General features: G+C 43.7%; 1 protein-coding gene across 4 annotated transcripts in view; it reads right to left on the minus strand.

Annotated features, from left to right (window-relative positions):
- The window catches only part of MAP3K2 (mitogen-activated protein kinase kinase kinase 2), an 89,322-nt gene extending 77,864 nt beyond the window's left edge, over positions 1 to 11,458 (minus strand). For 2 of the 4 annotated variants that reach the window (XM_081814649.1, XM_081814648.1), the window contains exon 1: positions 10,935 to 11,458. The gene's annotated coding sequence lies outside the window, so the exon portion shown is untranslated. The other 2 variants (XM_081814646.1, XM_081814650.1) reach the window with 2 other exon arrangements.
- Between the last annotated feature and the right edge of the window lie 9,827 nt (positions 11,459 to 21,285).

A 21,285-nucleotide genomic window follows, 5' to 3' on the forward strand; every position in this document is an offset into this window, starting at 1 on the left:
GAGAGACCGCACTCTGTTCTTCAGTGAGCTCTCCAGGCCACACTGTCTCCGTTTCTGTCCGTGCTGCTATAAACTGAAGCGTCCTGGGTTGTGCGCCCCTCCGCAGCGCTCCCAGTCCTGCCTCCAGGTAGGGGCACGTCTCTGCCCCTTGTGCTTCTCAAACCGCCAGCCACTCCCAATCTGTGCACACGTGACTCTGCCGCTTGGGGTTTCCACCCCCGGGGGTTGCAGTTCACCGGCGCAACCCCGGTGCACTGGGTTTCTGTCTCAGAGGCTGCAGTTCGTGTGGGCGCGACCGTCGCTCCGGTTTCTGTCCAGGGGGCCTGCAGTTCGTGTGCGTGCGACCCCGCCGGTCTGGTTTTCCACCCCGGGGGCTGCCCTAAAGTTCTTTCCCAACACTACCGGTCTGTGAGTCTGTACCCCATCCGCAGCGCGCGAGGCTGTCACTCACCGGTGGTGTAGGATCCCCACATCCAGGCACCCTCCCGCCTCCGTTTATCCTCCGATAGCTGCCCGCAGGATCACGGCTCTCCGCTTCGTACCTCAAAACCAACCGCCTGCGATATTCTGTTTGTAGAGATCCAGATCTTCTTACATCTCAGGCTGGTTTTGTGGGTGCTCAGAGTTGTCTGGTAGTTATCCAGCTCAATTCCGGGGATCAGTTGAAATAGGGTCCCCTACTCCTCCGTCATCTTTCCCCCCTCCCCTATTATTAATTTTAAAAAGGAGTCCACAGGCTATTTTTAAATGTCTAAACTGATTTAAAAATACATTAAAGCCATCACATATATCATGATGTTAATCTCTCCTTAAATTAAATCAGAGGCCATTAGTCTCATTTCCTTATTGTATTAAAATAAAAAACCAAAATATTTTGTATTAAAACTCCACAGGGGTGCCTGGGTGGCTCAGTCAGCTAAGCATCTGACTCTTGATCTCAGCTCAGATCTTGAACTTAGGGTCATGAGTTCAAGCCCCAAGTTGGGCTCCACGCTAGGCACGAGGCCTACTTCATAAAAGGGGAGTGGCGCCTGGGTGGCTTAGTCGATTAGCCGCCCCACTCTTGATTTAGGCTCAGGTGGTGATCTCAGGATCCTGGGATCAAACCCCACGTCAGGCTCCGTACTCAGCTCAGAGTCTGCTTGAGATTCTCTCTCTCTCCCTCTGCCCCTCCACACCCCCTCCCGCACGTGCTCTAAAATAAATAAATCTTAAAAAAAAAAAAAAACCCTCCACAAATACCATTAAAATGCAGTCAAGTCAGTCAAACTTAATTAATCACAAACTTACCAAATAATAATTAAGCATCTTTAGATCAAATCTAAAATACAGTATGACTTGAGAACATTTAGCAATTATTAAATAACAGCATAGAAACAATTACAAACTGACTTCATTTTAACCTGTAGATCTGTTCCCAAAGACTTATAAAAAAAAAATCAAGTCATACTTTACCCACTGGCTCCTATTAATAATTTCCAAAGATAATTTTTGAACAGTTTTCCACAGTGCTGTTTCTGTGGTAGGGCTGTTCACAAATACTTGATGTTCTCCTTCTGGGTATTTGGAAATATTGAACTTTCTCACCCTGTTCAACTCAGGTACAGCCATAAGACTTCCTCTGGCCAATACATGTGGGTGGAAGTGGTGAACGTTTCTCCGAGGTAAAAGCTTTAAAAAGCCAGAGTATGCTTTCACACATTGTATTTTCCTTCTGTCCTGGTGTGAGATTGTAATTTATAATAAAAAATATGTATCTGGTCTTTGTCCCCATTTCTGGCAAAGAGCTCAGAAAAACCAGGTCTTTTTTTTTTTTAATTGAAGTATAGTTGACATGCAATGTTACCTTAATTTCAGGTGAACAATATAGTGATTCAACAAGTTCACTTTATGATATGCTCATTACAGGTGTAACTAGAATAATGTAGGTGTCTTTTGTTATTCATAACGAATAGCTTTAAGCCACATCTCAGTTTATATTAATGAGATGACTTTTGAAAAGCGCCTAGTGATGAAAGCTGGTTGCCAAGGGGAACCATGTGATTAGAGGATTGGAACTTTGAGCTCCTTCCCATGGCTTTTAGGGAGGGGAAAGGGGCCGGAGATTAAGCTCAACTACCAATGGCCAACTGATTTAATCAACATGCCTAGGTAAGAAGCCTACATTAAAAACCAAAGAGGATGGGGTTTAGAGAACTTCCAGGTTGGTAGACACCCAGAGGTGTTGGAAGAGTGGCACACTGGAAGTAAGGATGAAAGCTCCATGGCTCCCTCCTTTTCCCAAACATTGCCCTATGCATCTCTTCCATCTGCTTGTTTCTGGGTTATATCCTTTTATAATAAACCAGTAATCTAGTATTTTCCAGAATTCTGTGAGTTGCTGTAGCAAAGTAATTGAACCCAAAAAATCCCAAAGATGGGAACCTCTGATTTACAGCCCATTGGTCTGAAGCATAGGCAACTACCTAGCCTTGCCACCAGGTCTGAACGGAGGGCAGTCTTAATCTGTGGGATCTGACAATATCTTTGGCTGGATATTACAGAATTGTTTAAGGTGTGGAAACCCCTCCCACATACACATTTCTGGTGACAAGAGGTGTCAAAGTGTTAATTGTGAAGGGGTTCAGAACATGCCCCCTTCAAATATGCCACTTTGGCATGTGGATTAGTTTGAACTGAAGTCAATCAAGGCCCAAAAGATTCAGGAAGAGCTTTTTACCTCCCCTTAACTGCCTAAAAGAATTTAGATAGAGGGTCTGGTCTATCTAAACTATCACCAGAGATAACTACAAAGAATATGGGGCAGCATGGTAATTGCAAGAGAACTAGCAGGACCTGGAGATCAAATTCCTCTCTGTCCCAATGTCTCCACAAAGCATGGCAAACATGTTTACCAAACATTGGCTCTTCCCATCCTCCCATAAATTGTTGTCTTCCTCCCCCACTTTGAGGTCCCAGACCCCTACCCCTTCTCCTCTGCTCAGGACAGCATATAAGCCTCAACTGCCTGACTACCTGTGGGTCTCATATTCTTATGGGGCTCCCGTACATATGTAATTCAATTCAGTTTATCAGTCTTATGACAATTTATCAAAGAACCTAGAAGGATAAAGAAAAAGATTTTTCCTTCTCAGGAAGCACAATATAAAGGAAAAACACACACTAGAGTGTATTTTTCCTTTACCTATGGCAACCAGTTATGTTCCAGATAGTGGCTGCTCCCAAGTGAGGTCCCAAAGTAAGGATCCAAAGTGGAATTCAAACTAAGGATGACAATGTTGAACAGAAGCAGGCCAACTGACCCTCAATGAACACACACCATGAGCAAAAAATAAATCTTTGTTGTTTTAAGCCCCTGAGTTTGAGGGTTACTATTCATAGCCTATTCAGAATGATAGTCTAAAACTTAATTTAAAAATTACACTGGAAATTCCTCATGTTCATTCAAGAAATTTCATCAATTCTCTGACCAAGTACATTAAGCTCTCTCATATCATTTCTCCTAGATACCAGAAAAATTAACATACTTCCCATACCATTCACTTAAAATGGACCAGTTTATTCTCATTCCACTGAAAATTGTGCCTAACACAAACAAAGAAATCATTCAGGTTGCCCAAATACTTATTAGACCTCTCTGATTTAGCAATTATAAAGAATGAGAGATAAGAATAATATCTGTATTGAGTGTGTTTTCCAAAAACTATGCTGGCCCTAGCCCCAGGAGATTCCACTGAAGATACTTCCAAGGGGAATGCTTCCTACAAATAATGTGGAGGCAGAGAGAAAGCTAAGGACCCCTTGCTCTAAATAGAAGAGCCATGCACAATCCCCAACTGTACTATGTGACTATGAACAAGATTCTTAACACCTCTAAGCCTCAATTTCTTTGCCTGTAAAATCAGAATATGGTCTACCATGGTTACTGTAAAATTAGTGTGTGTAAAGCCTCTGGCATGTAAAAGACATTCAAATGTTACTTCTTCCTCCCAAGATACAGTCTGAAATTTGTAGAAAATTGTGGGATATCCTCAATGCCAGAAGACATGCCCTTATGAAATATAAATGAAAGTTAAAGGAAAGACCTTTAGATGCAAAACAAGGATGAGAGGGGAAAAAAATGGGAAAGACCAAGGATTACTAAGATAATAGAAATTCAACTACAGAATTAAAATACTCATGAGATGAAAAATATTTTTTAGTACACACTGGAGGGCAAAAGAGCAGAACTGTGAATGTGGTTTGCAGCCACACTGTGTCAAACACAAGCAGCTCTCCTAGGATGCAAAGTAAAATAACAGAGATGAAAATATTGAGAGATGATGACAAATATGAAGAATGGAGAATGAAAATCTGAAAAACTATACACACTGCCAAAGAACCATAATACAAAGAAAAAGCAAAGACACAGATTGGGGGAGAAAAAAAAAACCTTAAAGAACTGAGGTAAAATTGAGATATTATGACTATTAGCTTTCAATCTACATTCCCTATTCGTTTAAATATCTGTATAATACATACATCCATAAACTCAGAAATAGAAGGCAAGGAATCAACATTTTCTCTTATCCAACCTCCTTAACCAATTTGGCAAATTAACCAACACTCTCTATCTACCTCTCTATAATGTCTTCTGATAAAATGCTGAACATTTGATATTAATTAAGCTCATTTTTTACCAAACCAGAACATTTCTGCACTCATCAATTTACCAAGAATCAAACATGTTTATGTGTTTGTTATAATTATATAGTTTAAATATTGTATAAACCAATGAAATTGTGAATGTGAATAGAGTTTTTGTTTCTATGAAAATGAAGTTGAGTGTTTAGAAAGACTCAAAGGCTAGTTTCAAAAAAAAACTGTTGTGAAAGTGGGCATAGGTGAAAAAACTGTAAAAGACTAAGGGGAATAGTCATACAATTCTAGATGGATCACATAACTCAGACGTCTTTACATATCCATTTTTTTAAATAAAATATTTAAAGTAAAAATGTGTCATTTTTAATTCCCCTTATATATTTAAAAAATTAAACTAAACACCACCAGTCTTAATCACATCAAAGAGAATGGTTTCTATATACATTAAAATAGATATAACCTAAGTGAACTATGGGAGATTTTTACAATGCTGATGTTTTTTGAACACTTTTTATATGCAAGGCACTATACTAAACATATTATCTCATGTAAACCTCATGACAAACCTATGAGTTAAGTACTATTATCTCTATTTTACAGATAAGTGAGGTATAGAAAGGTTAAACCACAGAGCTGGGACTCACATTCAGGTCTGACTCCCAAGTATATACTCTTAACTGATTATTAATGTTTTCTTCTTTACCTTTTCTGTATTTAATTTTTTTCAATAAACATTATAATCACAGTCAGTTAATCTGTAGAGTTTACTAATTTTGTTAACTCAGTTTAGTACTGCCCCCTCTTCAAGGCCTTCTGAAGTGCCCTCCCCATCCTGGCACATAGTAGGCACTCCACGAAGGGTAATGACAGTACTCTGGCAAAGCAAATGTAATTTTCTGGTTGCCCTGATAAAGCAGAGAGGCAACATGGTGCGATTGTTAAGAGCACAGATTGTGGAGCTAGGCTGCCTGCATTCAAGTTTCACCTCCACCAAGCACAAGAAGTGTGAACATGCGCAAATTACTCACTGTCTCTGCTTCAGTTCCCCAATCTGTAATAGGAGTATAATAACAGTAACTAATTCATTTGGTTGTTAACAGGGATTAAATGAGTATCTTTAGCATAGTACTTAAATCAGTGCCCATAATGTAGAAAGTGCTTAAATTTGCTAAATAAACAATACCACAAAAGAGAACAAAGAAAACTCAACCAGCAAATTAAGAAGAAACATTTTGTAAATGATCAGTGATTTGGTAGGCACCATCTTTTAAGAATCTTAGGACACTATAAAAAGAGGTCCCTTCTGTCTGTCAATTCTGTATTTATTCAATAAACATTTGGCTCCAGGCATTGTCCTAGGTGCACCAAAATGAACAAAACACTGCCTCTGTCCTTGAAAGAGCTAACTTCCTAGTGGAGGATGCGTAAATAATTACAGCACAATGTGGTGAGTACCCTGGTAGAGGCAGGTGCAGTGTGCTTGAGGAGCATTCTGAGGTAGTGGTGATGAGGGGACCTAATTTGGGAATTACCATAGAATGCTGATAAAATCATATCTTAAACTATTATTTTAATTAGTCATTATTAATTAAACTCCAAATGACTAACTGCACAAATGGGAAAAATTACCTTTAGAAAAACCTCCCAAAGTTTATAAACCACACAGTGCTTATAAAATTTATGGTACTATGAATCTCAAACAAAACACTCTTGAGCACTTGTAAGAAAGGCTGCGTGCAAGTGAGAGGAAGGACTCCAAAGATTCTATCCTATCCTGTCAGTTGGGAAGACAAAGTGTAACAAAAAAATTAAGCAACAATCTGAGAGTTAAGTAACAATAAAGACAACAATACAAAATACGTTACAAAGCCAATCCATAATTAACATCACAAAAAATGCAGTCAACCAATGTTCCCAATAAATCCCAGGGATGTACAAGGCAAAAAGCACAAAACTATACAGACACGTTTCTTATAAACATGTGTACAGACAGAGAGCTATATACCTCACACAACACTGGAGAATAAGGGGAAAGAATCTTTATTTCAATATATACAGTTCATTCTGACTTACAAAAGAAATGTGCGAAAAAACTTCATGTAAACTGTTTAATGAATTAAATCCTATTTTTTAAAAAGATTATTTATTTTAAAGAGAGAAGAGAGAGCACTCATGCCTGCAAGCACCCACCAGCAGTGGGGGAGGGGAAAGGAAGGGGAAGAGGGAGAGAGAGAGAGAGAATCCCAAGCAGACAACCAGAGAAGAAATCAAGAGTTGGACGCCTAACCAACTGAGTCACACAGGCACCCCTAAATCATATTTTTTAATGAGAATGTGTTACTTAAGTAAACCCTATTATGAAACCTTCTTTGAAACAGTAACCTAAAAATAATTTTTTTAAAAATCAATAACCTATTAAATGTCAGTTAATTAGCTGGGAAATAAATTCAATTTTATATTACATATATTTATTTCTACCTGAATTAAAATGAGGTTCACCTCTAAATGTAGCCAACATACCTCATTATCAGAAATCATAGTATTCATAAAATAAGTAAGTCACAGGAATGCAATATACCACATAGAGAATATAGCCAATAATATTATAATAAATTTGTAAGGTGAGCAATGGTATCTAGACTAATTGTGGGGATCATTCTGTAATGTATAAAAATACTGAATAACAATGCTATAGACCTAAAACTAATAGAATACTGTGTGTCAATTATATTTCAATAAAAAGAAATTCATAAATGTTTACTAACTTGATCATTATGGAATGAGAACACTGAGTGATGTTAAAATTTTAATTTAAAATTTTTAATTCTTAAACTTCACATAGTGGTAGAATTACAATTAGAATTTAGATCTTCTGGGGGCGCCCGGGTGGCTCAGTCGTTAAGCATCTGCCTTCTGCTCAGGTCATGATCCCAGGGTCCTGGGATCGAGCCCCGCATCGGGCTCCCTGCTCCGCGGGAAGCCTGCTTCTCCCTCTCCCACTCCCCCGCTTGTGTTCCCTCTCTCGCTGTGTCTCTCTCTGTCAAATAAATAAATAAATCTTTAAAAAAAAAAAAAGAATTTAGATCTTCTGACCCTCAATCCAGTGCTCCTTGCATTATACCAGAAAATAGACAGTTTTCTCAAATTGTTTTTTAGTAAATCCATTCTTCCTTTATTATATTTCTAGTTATTTGTCTGTCAACAAATAATGGCTAAGAAAAACTTAAACGCACTCCTTCAGTGAGATTCCAGGAAAAGACAGGCATTGAGTTTTTCCCATTTTTCACAAGCCAGGTTTTTTTTTTTTTTAATTCATAACAGGAGATACCTTGAATTCATAATTACAAAATTTTAAAACCCACAAAATCAGAATCTAATATAGCTGTATAGGATATTTTACAATTCCTGCGATTTTCACTGAAATTATCAAAAGTTAGCCTAACAAGGGTCAGCAATATATGCTACAACTATTCAGTGACAGATTACTGGAGAACAGCTAGCACTACAGTGCTAATTTATCATGCCACAGATTGCTAATTGCAGTGGGGAAAATATACCTTACCTTAACCCCCATTACCAAGTGATCAAACTCAGCATCACAAATAATGGGACTTGACAGTATATGACCTGATGGGAAGCAATATGAACTACACAGTATCACTTATGGGTTAGTCTTGCCAAAATATTTAATCTGAAATTAATCAAGCCTTTAAAGCTAGTTTATAGTTAATACAGGGGAGTAGAGGAACACACTAAATGACACCATGAGGGGGGGAAAAATCAGATAAATAGAAAATGTGACTCATTTTATAAGACAACTGGCTTGATCTCTTTTAAAGATTTTTTATTTATTTATTCATGAGAGATAGAGAGAGAGAGAGGCAGAGGCAGAGGGAGAAGTAGGCTCCCCACGGAGCAGGGAGCCCGATGCGGGACTCGATCCCAGGACCCTGGGATCATGACCTGAGCTGAAGGCAGACGCTTAACCGACTGAGCCACCCAGGCGTCCCTGCCTTGATCTCTTTAAAAAAAAAAAAAAAAGGCAACCTCATTTTAAAAGGGGGAGGTAAAACTGTTCTAGATTCAAAGAGATCAAAGAGACTTAACCAAACGCAGTGAATAAACCCTGTATCTTGGTTTGGTGTGGCTGGGTGTAAAAAAACCATAAAAGACCAAACAGTATAAATACGGAGATTTAAATATGAATGTTAGATTACATTAAGGAATTATCAATTAAGAAACTATCAATTACTGATTAGAAAATATGAACTAAAAAAATTAACAATAATGGTATTTTGGCTATGTTAGGAAATGTCCATCTTTGGAAATGTATGCTGACATATTTAGGATAAGTGTCATAATGTTTACAGCTTAGTTTCAAATGGCTGAGCCAAAAATAATACACACATATTTACAGATAAAGCAAATACAACAAGATGTCAACAAATACCGAATCTAGAGGATCATGATAAGGATGTTCACTCTATTAGCAATTTCCTATACGCTTGAAATTGTTTCATAATAAAAAAAGTTGGGGGAGAGTGTTGAGGGGCCCAGAGAACTCCAATTCTACAAGGGGAAAAAAAAAGATCCACCCAAAACCAAAGCTGTCATGACCCTAACAAGACTTCACTTTAATACAAGATCTATTAAATACAGTTTACCGCTTTGGTAGCAGGAAGGTGAACTAAAAATGAAAGATCCATTAATAGACTGAGTCCATAATGTAATCCAATTTTTAAAAATAAGCTTTTAACAGCTACTTCTCTCAAAAAAGACACATGGAGATCGTGCCAAGATACCCATTCTATGAGATCACACTCAACATAAATCAACAGGAATCAACATAGTTCACATTTTAACCAAACAACAAATCAATCTATGAACCAACCATTTGTCAACTCTATAATTTGACCTTTTCTCTAAAGACAATACAAAAACATTCAACTACAAATTTTCTTAAACCTGATAATATACTGGAGAAAATTAGACAGTAGTGTAATTGGGCATCAATACATTTCTTAAACATTTGCAACTATACGTGAAGCCTCGACTACTCAAAGGAATCTATCAGTATTTTCTTCTGTAAAGAGAAATATTTTCTTTTTCACTAATCATAATCAAAGAAATAATACAGGCCAATGCTAAAATGACAAATTTTAGTTTATAAACACTTACCAGTCACCACACACAAATGAAAGGGAAAAAAATCACACCATTAAAAGGTAACTTTCTACGATATTCTACGCACTAATTTTGACAATTTAGAAATATTGCATAAGATTGCACCAATTACTAAGTATGTTCAGCCATTGCCACATAATTCAGCAACAAGTTTTGCAATAAGGAAATCTCAAGCTAATAATCCAACTGCGAGTTCCCCGTATGTGTCAAGAATAAACTGCACAAGTAAAATTATAACTTTTCAGGAAATATGCATTTTACCAATTATATTTCTTCTTTTTTTGTGTCATCTTTTTTAATAGTGTTAGTCTTTATTACATTTCTTCTCTTAATAAAAGTGAAATTTGTTTTCTGTTCTGTCCTACTGCAAAAGGGTAAAGGTGCCCTGCGCCACCTTTTAAAAGTAATTTTTAAAAAGAAGAAAAAAAGCCAAGAAAATGATTTGGCTAGGCTGCAGCAAAACACATCGAACAGCCTACGCTAGGTACAAAACTACATCTACCAATGATGTTTAGAATTTTACTCCCAGGAAGAAACTCTCCAACTATTCTAATTTTCCTATTTATTTTTTCAAGACTCAAAAATACAGTCCTACAGAAAAGACATCATATTAGAATCAAGGCTTCCCGGATTACCAGCTGCATGACCTTGGGCAATTTCCCTAATCTCTCCGAGACTCAATTTTTCATCTGTAAAATGGGGAGACACGTACCGACCTCATTGTGCTGAGAAGATGAAGGCAGACAATGCAAGACAACTGCCCGCCGCACCGTAAGTGCTAGCTAAAGCTAGACGGAAAAATCAACCCCCCAATCAATAGATTATCACAGTGTGACAGTGCAAAGACAAGCACTTTTTCGCTTACTGCATATAACATTTCTTCTCCCAGGGACCAACTGCAATCTTCCTTCTAAAATCCCTGCAGAGTACGTGTCTGACAGCTATACAGCCCAGCAGTCTACCTCGCTCAGACCTGGGGTTCAGGAAAGGATGCGAGAACCCCGAGATCTGTCCACCCGGCGCAGAACAAGCACCTAGCGAAATCCCAGCCTCGGGAGCTGCGCACAGGCCCACCGGGGCCCCCGCCCCACACAAACACAGGCACGTACCGGCCGCTCCGCGGGGACGTAGGGAGCCGCAGGCCCGAGGAGGGGCTGCCACCGCCTCCGAGCCCGCCCCTCCGCCCCCGCGCGGCCTGTCACCGCGCCCCCCGGTCGGGGGAGGCCGCGGGCCCCCGGGGGCCGGAGGGGCGCGCGAGGAGTCTGGCGCGGGCCGGATCCCTCCTTCACATGGAGCCCGCGCCGGGTGGAGGGCGCGTGGACCGCCGCGGCCGGCTGGGGCCTCTCGGCGCCCCTCGGTACTTCTCGCCGCCGCGGCCCCGAGGCCCGCGCGAAGCTGAGCAGGAAAGGAGGAAGCCGTGGGCAGGGCGCCGCCAGAGGCCGGAGAAGGGGCGGGAGCGGCTACTCCGCGGCTGGAGGTGCCCGGCCTGCCGGTCGTGGTCCTCGTCGCCGCCGCACGCCGCGCGACCCCTGAACGCCGCACCCAGCGGCCGCACCACCTTCGTCAAGCGCCGCCGCTGAGGGCAGCCGGGCCGCCACTACACACGGACCCGTGACGTCGGGCGTAGCGCGGCGCACGTCACGGCTGGCTCGCCCGTGCGCGCGCAGCCCTCCGCCCGCCGGGAGCGGAACCCGCCGCGAGCGGAACCCGCCGCGGGCGCGCGCGCCCAGCCTGCAACGCCGCACGGAGGCCGAGGGGAGCGTGCCCGCGCCTGCGCAGTGGCTGGCTGCGCCCACGCACGCTCTGCTGCCCCCACCGCTCGGCAGTGCGGGGATTCCCAGCCCCGGTCAGCCCCGGTACCAGCCCCGCTCCGAGCTCCCGGACGCCACTCTAGGCCCGGTGCGCCGCGCACACGCACGCGCGCCTGTGTCCACCTCCTGCGGGAGTCCTTGGCGCCGGAGACTTCCAAGCAAACCCAGGGGAGGGTCTCCTGCGTGGGCTTTGAGCCGGGCGCGGAGCAGCAGAGCAAGGAAAGGCTGGGACCAACTCTTGAGTCCATGGCATGTTGTTTGCAGGCAAAAAGCCATCTGCCTCTTAATTTTAGGACTTTATTGCAGAATTTTTTTCTCAAGGACTTCAGAAATTATTGTCGGCTTGTCAACTGACAGTAAACCACCACGCCCCCCCCCCCCACGCACACCCGAGATCGGCCTTCTAAGGTTTACAGCTCTTCTCTGTTTAGTTTCTAACACCATTCTAGGTCGGCCCAGCAAGTACTACTTTCCCAGGTTAACAGATGCGGAAACAGCTCAGAGAGATGAGTTGACACCTCACCCCTAGAGCTAGTGGCAGAATCAGAAACCTGAATCTTTCACTGAATCCCTTCTGCGCTCCCATCGCCCACAGGATAAAACACAAATTAATCGCGTTGGCGTTGGAGGCCCTCGAAGTGACTAACCTGTATTCCGACTGTTTTTAGCCCACGCTACTCTGACCCAGAAAGCATCTTTTCCGTCCCATCTCTTTTTTCCTCAAGTACCCCCTTACAATTTCCTGTGCTATTTTTTCCCTCGCTCAGCGTCTACTTGGTTTCTCGGTACATTATGGATCCCACCCCCTTCCTGCCTTTTCCAGACCACATTTCCACTCCAGCAGTTGAATTGAGAGAGATGGGAGCCGCACCCGCCAGGCCTGGAGGTAAGCGACTGCTCCAACTCAGGGAGCCCTAGCTGCTCAAGGGAGCTGGCATCCGTGGGGCAGGCACTGAGGGAGAGAGTATTGCGTAACAACAAAGTATCTGGGTCCGCTTCCAGGAATTCTCATCACAGACGCTTTCACAGAGATGTAAAAGGCGCGGAGCGAAGTTGCTATTTGACAGGTGTCTGTAATAGTGAAAGCCTCAAAACAACCCAAATGACTATCAGATTGAGCTAATAGTGGTTCATCTGCTCTGCAGAGAATTAGGCAGCCAACACAAAGAAGGGCCAATACCAAAGAATCTCAAAAATACAGAGCTCAATAGAAAATCAATTTGCTCCCCACTTGTTTAGAAAGTAGAGGATTTTGAAGCTTAAGTACATACAAAATCAAGGTCTTTAACTGTTTTGACTCTAACATTCTAAGCCTGGTATGCCACAGAAAGGAGGCTCTCAGTGTTTTTGAGGGCAAGCTTTAAATCCTGTATTGCTTTCCACAGTTCCTGGCCTGACTGCATAGCAGACATGCAATAAATACTGTTTACTAAGTAATGTAGAGATGGATTTTTCCTCATATTTCTGCTTACTTCTTCCCTCACCAACCTTACCTGGAGACTTCATTCACTTCTGGTTCCTAGAAACATCCTACATGTATATTAATATTTTTTTTCTCCATTCTCTTTTTACATTGGTGACTTTTTCTCTTGCTTACACATTAAATCTCCTGCATCTTTGGCGATTTTGGTGTATAAGATTACAAATTAGTAATCTTGGGATTTTTTTTTTCTTGATGAAACATTCATTTAACCAGTATTTTTTGCTTTCCTGCTCTGTGCCTGAGCTTGCAATGATGAAGTGATAGGTGCCAACATTTCTCAGGAACTCTGGAATCTTGTGAGGAGCGTAGACTGCTAAGTGGATCATTATAATACTTAGTGACTTGCCCTGTAGCATGGCTGTGTATGAGGTGCCCCGGCAGCAGAGAGAAGTCACTGGTGTGCCTGAGGAATGAGGGAAGACTTCAGAGAGGAAGCATGGTGAGTTTTCTATTGCTATATAACCGACTGCCACAGACTCAGTGGCTAAAAACAGCACCTATTTATTCATAGCTCCCTAGGACAGAGTTTGCATGGCATCATGGCTGAGTTCTCTGTTCAGTATCACAAGGCTGAAATCAGGATGTCAGCTGGACTGTTCTTATCTGGAGGCTCTGGAGAAGATCTGCCTCCATCCTCATTCGTGTTGTTGGCAGAATTCAGTTCCTTGTGGTTGTAGGGTTGAGGTCCCCATTTCCCTGTTGGCAGTCAGCCAGGGCCTGCTGTCAGCTTCTAGAGCCCACCAGCATTCTTTATCATGTGACCCCTCCGTGCTCAAAGCCAGCAACGGAGAATGTCTTGAAAATCAAGTGCCCCTCACATGTTGAATCTCTGCCTGACTTCCTCTTTTGTTACCAGCCAGAGAAAACTCTGCTTTTTAAAAGTTCATGTGATTAAATCGGGCCCTCCCAGATAACCTGTTCTTAAAATCAGTTGTGTCGGGTGCTTGGGTGGTGCAGTCAGTTAGGAGTCCGACTCTTGGTTTCAGCTCGGTCATGAGATCGAGACCTGTGTGAGGCTCCGCGTGGAGTATGGAGTCTGCTTGGGGCTCTCTCACCCTCTGCCCCCTCTAAAATAAATAAATCTTTTTTAAAAAATGAACTGTGTAGGGGCGCCTGGGTGGCTCAGTCGTTAAACGTCTGCCTTCGGCTCAGGTCATGATCCCAGGGTCCTGGGATCGAGCCCCACATTGGGCTCTCTGCTCCACGGGAAGCCTGCTTCTCTCTCTCCCTCTGTCTGCTGCTCCCCCTGCTTGTGTTCCCTCTCTGGCTGTTTCTCTCTCTGTCAAAGAAATAAATAAAATCTTAAAAAAAAAACTTTTTAATGAACTGTGTCATACCACATAACCTAATCATAGAAGTATAGCTCATTATATTCACAGTACCAAGAGTTATGCAGGCCATGTTTACCAGGGGGATCTTCAGGGACATATGAGAATCCTGCCCATCACACAGGGTGAGCTGAACCTTGAATTCGGGAAGTTATTTGCTGGGAGGAATAAGGATGGAAGAATGGGCATCCCAGGCAGAAGGACTCAAGTGTGCACAAGCTTGGAAGGGTAAGAGAATAACCCTGTCCTGGGAAGGGCAGGAGTTGCCGGCCTTGGGGTGTTGAGAGAAATGTAGCCAGGGGGTAAATCCAGAGAAGAGAGCAACCAGATGAGGAAGGAAGGGTGGTTAAGTAGGGAGTAAGAAGATAAAGGTCTAAACCACAGCAGTAGCTGTGAAAGTGATATGAGGACTGTCAGTTGGGAAGCATTCAGCTGCAAGGAACAAGACACCTGGCCCAAAACAGCTTTGTTTTGTGAAGCTCTGTTTGTGAAGTTTATTTTCTTATATAATAAAAACCCAATAGAGGGGTCCAAAGTTGGTTTGGGCCATGAATTTTCATCTCCACCGTCAGAAGATGACTCCCTTAGCTCCAAATAACTTGGACTCCTACACAGGGAAGGGGAAGGACTCATATATTCTCTTTCTCTCTCTCTCTCATACTCTTTTAGAACAGGTTTAGATTTACAGAGAAATTGAGCAGATAATACAGAGAGTTCCCATATACCCCACATCCGTTTTCCCCAATTATTAATATCTGAAACATTTGTCAAATTAGGGAACCAATATTAATACATTATCATTAACTGAAGTCCATACTTTATTCAGATTTCCATAATTTTTACTTAATGTCCTTTTTCTGTGTCAGAATGCCATCCAGCATCCCACATTATATGTAGTCCTCCTGTCGACTTAGGCTCCTCTTGGCTATGACATCCCTCGTTTTTGATGACCTTGACAGTTTTGAGAAGCACTGGTCAGGTATTTTGTGGACTATTCCTGCACTGTGGTGTGTCTTATGTTTTTCTCATGCTTAACCTAGGGTTATGAATTTAGGGGTGAAGATCACAGAGGTGAAGTGCCTTTCTTATCACAACTTATCAACATGATTTATGGCTGTTGAGGTTGACCTTGGTTGCCTGTTTGAATCCTCACTTGTCAGATTTCTCACACTCTTTTTTCCCCCACTTTCCATATTGTATTCTTTGAAAGGAAATCACTGTGCTCCCACTTAAGGAATGGGGAGTTGTGTTTCGCTTCCTAAGAGTGCAGAGTATCTATGTAAATTCCTTGGAATTCTCCATGGAAAATGTGTCTCTTGTCCCTCAGTTATTATTTATGCAATCATTTACTTATATTAATATGGACTTACAGATATTTATTTTACACTTTAGGTTGTAATCCAATATAATATATTTATTTTGTTGCTCAAACTGTTCTAGATTTGGCCATTTGGAGCTCTTTCCATAGGTTCCTGTGACCCTTGAACATATACCTCCATCATTGTGGGATTTTCTTTTCTTTTCTTTTCCTACTTTTTGAGTACTTCCTTACTTTCTGGCATTACCAGATGTGCCAGACTCATCTTGAATATTTCCTGCCCCAGTCCTAGAATCAGCCATTCTCCACGGAGCCCTGTTTTCTCTTATTGGGGAATAACATTAAAAACCTGTCATGTGATGAGCACTAGGTATTATATAAGACTGGTGAATCACTGAATTCTACCTCTGAAACTAATAACACATCATATGTTAATGTTAAACAAACAAACAAACAAAAAAACCCAAATCTGAAGCTAGGTGTGCTTGGGATTCTCTTCATCAAAGACAATCTCACATCAGCCCTCCAGCAGACTGCCCCTTTTGTTCTTGCTAAAAATCTGCTAATGGTGCCCCTGAGTTCATTCTCCTCTTTCCTTAAAAATTGAATTTTAGCTGAGTAATAGACCTCCCATAATAAACAGCCTCCCTTGCAGCTAAATGTGGTCATGTGACCAAGTACTAGTAAAAGGGAAGTCAGTGGAAGTGTCCATCCAAGAACCTTCTTGAGAGCCCCTTCCTCAAGAGAAGCTGCTTTGGCTTCTCTCTCTTCATCCCTTTCTCCATCCTCGAATACCTTACAGGCTATCTTGGAGAATGAGGACAAGGGGCCACACACAGAAGTGGTAGAAGCAGGACCCCCATCCCAGTCTGTACCACAGGGCTCTGTACTTTCACATAAGAGAGGAGGACGTGTCTGCCACTGGTAGCTGAACCTATGCCTGAGAGCATCTCATTGACTGGAGCCGGGCCAGCCCCTTTCCTGTGTCTGCAAAGGAGTCAGCACTACCGTGATGGGTTCCGCGCACATGAGGTGTGCCCCAGGGCTGGGCACACTGCTGGGCCGTGTCTGACCGCACACCCAGGCTAGAGGTCACAAGGGAGCCGAGGGATAGACGGCTGTTGCATAGCAGCCAGCCATGTCTTCCCTGAGAAGCACGTGGAGAGCTGCGACTTGGGGAGCTAGAACGGGACCCCGTAGGTATACCATGTGCTGTATAAATGATCTGAGGCAAGTCCATTATTTATTTTTATTTATTTTTATTTTTATTATTGTCGTCATCATCCCCAGGGCAGTTGGGGTGGACACTCACTTTGCTGTGTCAAAAAGCAAAACCTTAGTAAGGTAAATCTCCTGATAAAAAGTCCACAGTGCTTCCACAAGCAAAGTCAAGTCATTTCTGGGATTTCCACTGTTTAGGATTGCCCAAGAAGCTTTCTGAGTGTGGAAAGAGGCCATATGACAAGATTTCCCCCAGAGGCTTGTCTTGAATTTTCTGTGATCTTGGTCATCTCTAATTCTTTCTTTTATCAGTTGCTAGTATGTGTATTTCTTTAAAATTGTGTTTGTTGTGTATTTTCCATTATGTTACATATATTGATGGAAAATGTGGGAAACACAAGGAAGAAAACCCTCTCATTCCATCTATAGCTGTTTCCATTCCGTCTTTTCTCCCTGCAAAGATCTTTGTCGTGATGGTATTTTTTTTCTTTTAGGTACATTTTTAGATAGTTTTTAGGTAGTTGCAATCCTATACGTGCAATTTTATATCCTACTTTTTTCATTTATGCAACCTAAGTAGTTTTACTTTATTTTCTGCTATGATTACAAATTTGATAGCTGGCATGTATACTTAAATTTTAACTCTTTTATTCGAATTTTTGTTAATGAAAGATGTTTATATAATGACTAGAGAGCTAATGACAGCTTCTTGGCTGCCAGAGGACATAATAGAGATTTCTTTTTGCCCTTGGTATTTATGGCAAAATGACAGATCACATGAGACACCGATGCTAAGTGAAATCTGAGAAGTGAAATTCATCCAGAAGATGACTGATCCTTTCACATTCCCTTAGCCCTCGTCCCGGCGTTACATAGGACATGATACAGTGCAAAAGGAAATTATGGACTGTCATTGGGGGAGAACTTCCTGTTTTGGAAAAGGACCCAGAGATGCTTAAATCCACGGGTTATCGGAGTTAGTGCATTCTAAGACTTTATAGTAAAAGATATGTCTTTAAAACATCAAATTGTTAACAATAATTCATTGTTTTAGAAGTTGGCCCTTTGCTTGGGGCCTCCTGGAGGCCTCCACCGCTGCCCCACCCCCTAATGGCCCATCGTTGCTTCCGATCTCTGTAACTTGACAGCAGAATGAGGAGTATGTTTCTTCCCTTTCTCCTGTTTATATTGTCTTCTCGTTCTCTTCCTGTTCCTCTTTTTCCTTCCCTCTCTGCCTCTTCCCCACTCTCTTTACCATGTTTTATTAGGTGTTTTTCACCCACATCCCGAGAAATACGTCAGCAGAATTATTATTCTCCTTTTGCATATAAGGAAAAAGCGGCAGACAAAGGTGGGGTTGCTGTTACCAGGCTGCTGGGACACCTAAAGGAGCAGCCCTGAATGGAGTCCAGCGTCCAGTCCTCCCCAGTACCTGGTGTCTCAGGGTTCCTCCCTAATGCCAGGTCCCGGAGCCCCTCCCTGATTGCCTAATGCCACAGGGTACCACTCCCTGTCTTGCCTTCAGCTGCCCCTCCCAGCACCTGGGGCTCTGCCCTCCAGGTTCAGCCTGGCCTGTGGTGAAACCACTGGCTTCCTTCCCTCCAGGGCCCCCCAAGCCCCCTTTCAGAGCTGGTTTGCAGGACCCTCCCCCATCCCACGCCAGTACACCTTCATGGGTGTTGACGCCAACAGACACCAGTGAAGAATTAGTCGTCTTCATCCTTCTGGCTCATGACGCCCCTCAACCCAGTGTGATGCAGCTCCTTCCACAGCTGGTTCCTGCCAGTCTGCTCAAAGGGTTGACGTCCTTTCTTCATCTGAAGGTCTCGTTCTTCATCAGAGGCCAGCCTGTCTGGAGCTGCCCTGGAGAGGGTTCGGCGTCCTGAGAGATGGCAGTGCCGTGGACCCCTCGGCCCCTCCAGACTGCTGAGGTTGCTCAGAGCTGTCTCAGAGAGTGGGGTTCCCTGTGCCCTCACACACTGGTTGCCCTGCTGTGGCCAAGCCTGGTGGCTCTGGCCAGGCTGAACCGTGAACACTGGAGTTGGCAGGGACCGGTGCCTGACCCTCCCAGCCTGGCTCACTCAGCAGAAGACAGGATTGTGTTGGACACCAGTGGGGCAAGGCATGTGAAAGCCACTGGAAACAGACAGCCTCGTCCCCACTGCTGCCCAGGAGAGGCCCAGCGCTGCACCTGCCCCAGTGGACTGTAGAGCTAGCAGCCCCTTAAGAATGGAGGGTGCGGGGGCGCCTGGGTGGCTCAGTCGTTAAGGGTCTGCCTTCAGCTCAGGTCATGGTCCCAGGGTCCTGGGATCGAGCCCTGCATCGGGCTCCCCGCTCCACGGGAAGCCTGCTTCTCCCTCTGCCACTCCCCCTGCTTGTGTTCCCTCTCTCGCTGTGTCTCTCTCTTCAAATAAATAAATAAAATCTTAAAAAAAAAAAAGAATGGAGGGTGCGGGGCACCTGGGTGCCTCAGTCAGTTAAGTGACTGCCTTCAGCTCGGGTCATGATCCCAGGGTCCTGGGATCGAGCCCCACATCGGGCTCTCTGCTGATCAGGGAGCCTGCTTCTCCCTCTCCCTCTGCCTGCCGCTCTGCCTACTTGTGCTTTCTCTCTCTGTGTGTCAAATAAATAAATCTTTAAAAAAAAAAAAAGGAGGGTGCCCAAATACAACCAGAAGGCAGTTATTTCCAGGGAGACCGACTCTGAGATGGTGGCCCCATGTTATGAGTCCCCACCTCTAATTTTGGAGTTCATTCTGATCAGACTCATGAGCCAGCTGGTGCATCAGCCTTGAGCATAGCACGGGGGCCTTGCCCGGAGAACTTGGGCAGTTTTCTGTCACCACTGAAGACACAATGTACCTGCTAGAGCCCCTAAGACCCCCCCTTCCCCTGCCATGCCTGCCCCCATACCCCCTGGCCCTCCACCACCAGCCTCTCATGTCCTCTGCCCTGGAAGTTATTCATGCCAAAGCAAGAAAAGCTGAAAGATGTTACCCGCCCCCTCAACCCTTGAGGTTGTTGCCTCAAACTTTGTGAAGTTTGTGGAGGGATTTCTTTCTTTCTTTTTTTTTTTTTTATTTGACAGACAACGAGAGAGGGAACACAAGCAGGGGGAGTGGGAGAGGGAGAAGCAGGATTCCCGCCGAGGAGGGAGCCCGATGTAGGGTTCAATCCCAGGACCCTGGGATCATGACCTGGGCCGAAGGCAGACGCTTAATGACTGAGCCATCCAGTCGCCCCTGTGGAGGGATTTCTGAGCCGAGAAGCCACCCTGCCTGGTTGGCTTGGCCTGGGTCCCGCCATCCAGTGGACCTGGCACCTAGTGTAGAGTCCCTTAGAAACTGGTGCCCGATTTTGCTGAGTCCTCACAAGTCTAGTCTCACAGCCCTGCCTTTTCTGTAACCCTGCTGCCTTAAAACCCTGTAGCCTGAGGAGGCCTAGAAGTGGGACATCCCAGCCCTAATGAGTATACCTAGAGCCCCATTCTGGGTTTCTGAATGCCGTTCTCTAACCAAAGGGACTGGGGCTGCTACAGAAGTACAAAAGCCTGGGTCATTGTACGTGTGTGAAAAGGACACGGGAGGCAGCTGCAAGGGGCTGATTTGGGCCAAATCTGGGACATGTGGAACATTAAAACGATGATAATAAGGGATCATCTCCCATATAATCATTTATGAGGCATAGTGATCTAAATCTATGCGAGGAAGAAGGGAAAGCTCTCCCTAACAGGAAAATGCCAACAACCAACAGATGTAAAAGTGAGGATGGACTCAGACCTTCACAATGGACATTCAGACCAGTGGGTAAAAGCTTGATGAGGAGCAGGCTGCTTCCACTCAAAGTCTCTCCTCTCAAGTAATTAATTAGAGAAAACAGTCATTTCACAGTGGAGAAGGCTGGCAAACACCTTCAGAAAACAAAAGCCTGCAGCCCTGCCACCCAGGCTTCTGGAAGTCACCTGCTGAAATGCCTCCCAAGAGTGACCTACGCCCCTGGTGCACTCAGCAGCTTGTGCTGAGCAGCAGGTGACTTCTGCCAGCTAAGAGCCTGAATCCAGCTGAACCCAGCCCAGGTATGCACTACTACAGGAATTACTGGCTAAAGAAGTACTTTCAACTAAAAAAATACCTATTTCCTATGGGTGACTGCCTGCCATGGAGGTCAGGCTTGGCTGTGAATTTCTGCCAAGGTGTGTCAGCTCAGGCAAGTTTCTTAACCTCTCTGAGCTTCAGTCTCTCATCTCTTGAATGAACCGAAAGTTCCACTCCTAGAGAAATGAAAACACATGTCTATACAA

Source organism: Leptonychotes weddellii, chromosome 3, assembly GCF_054177405.1.
Source record: "Leptonychotes weddellii isolate Sample4059 chromosome 3, ASM5417740v2, whole genome shotgun sequence".
Lineage (NCBI taxonomy): Eukaryota > Metazoa > Chordata > Mammalia > Carnivora > Phocidae > Leptonychotes > Leptonychotes weddellii.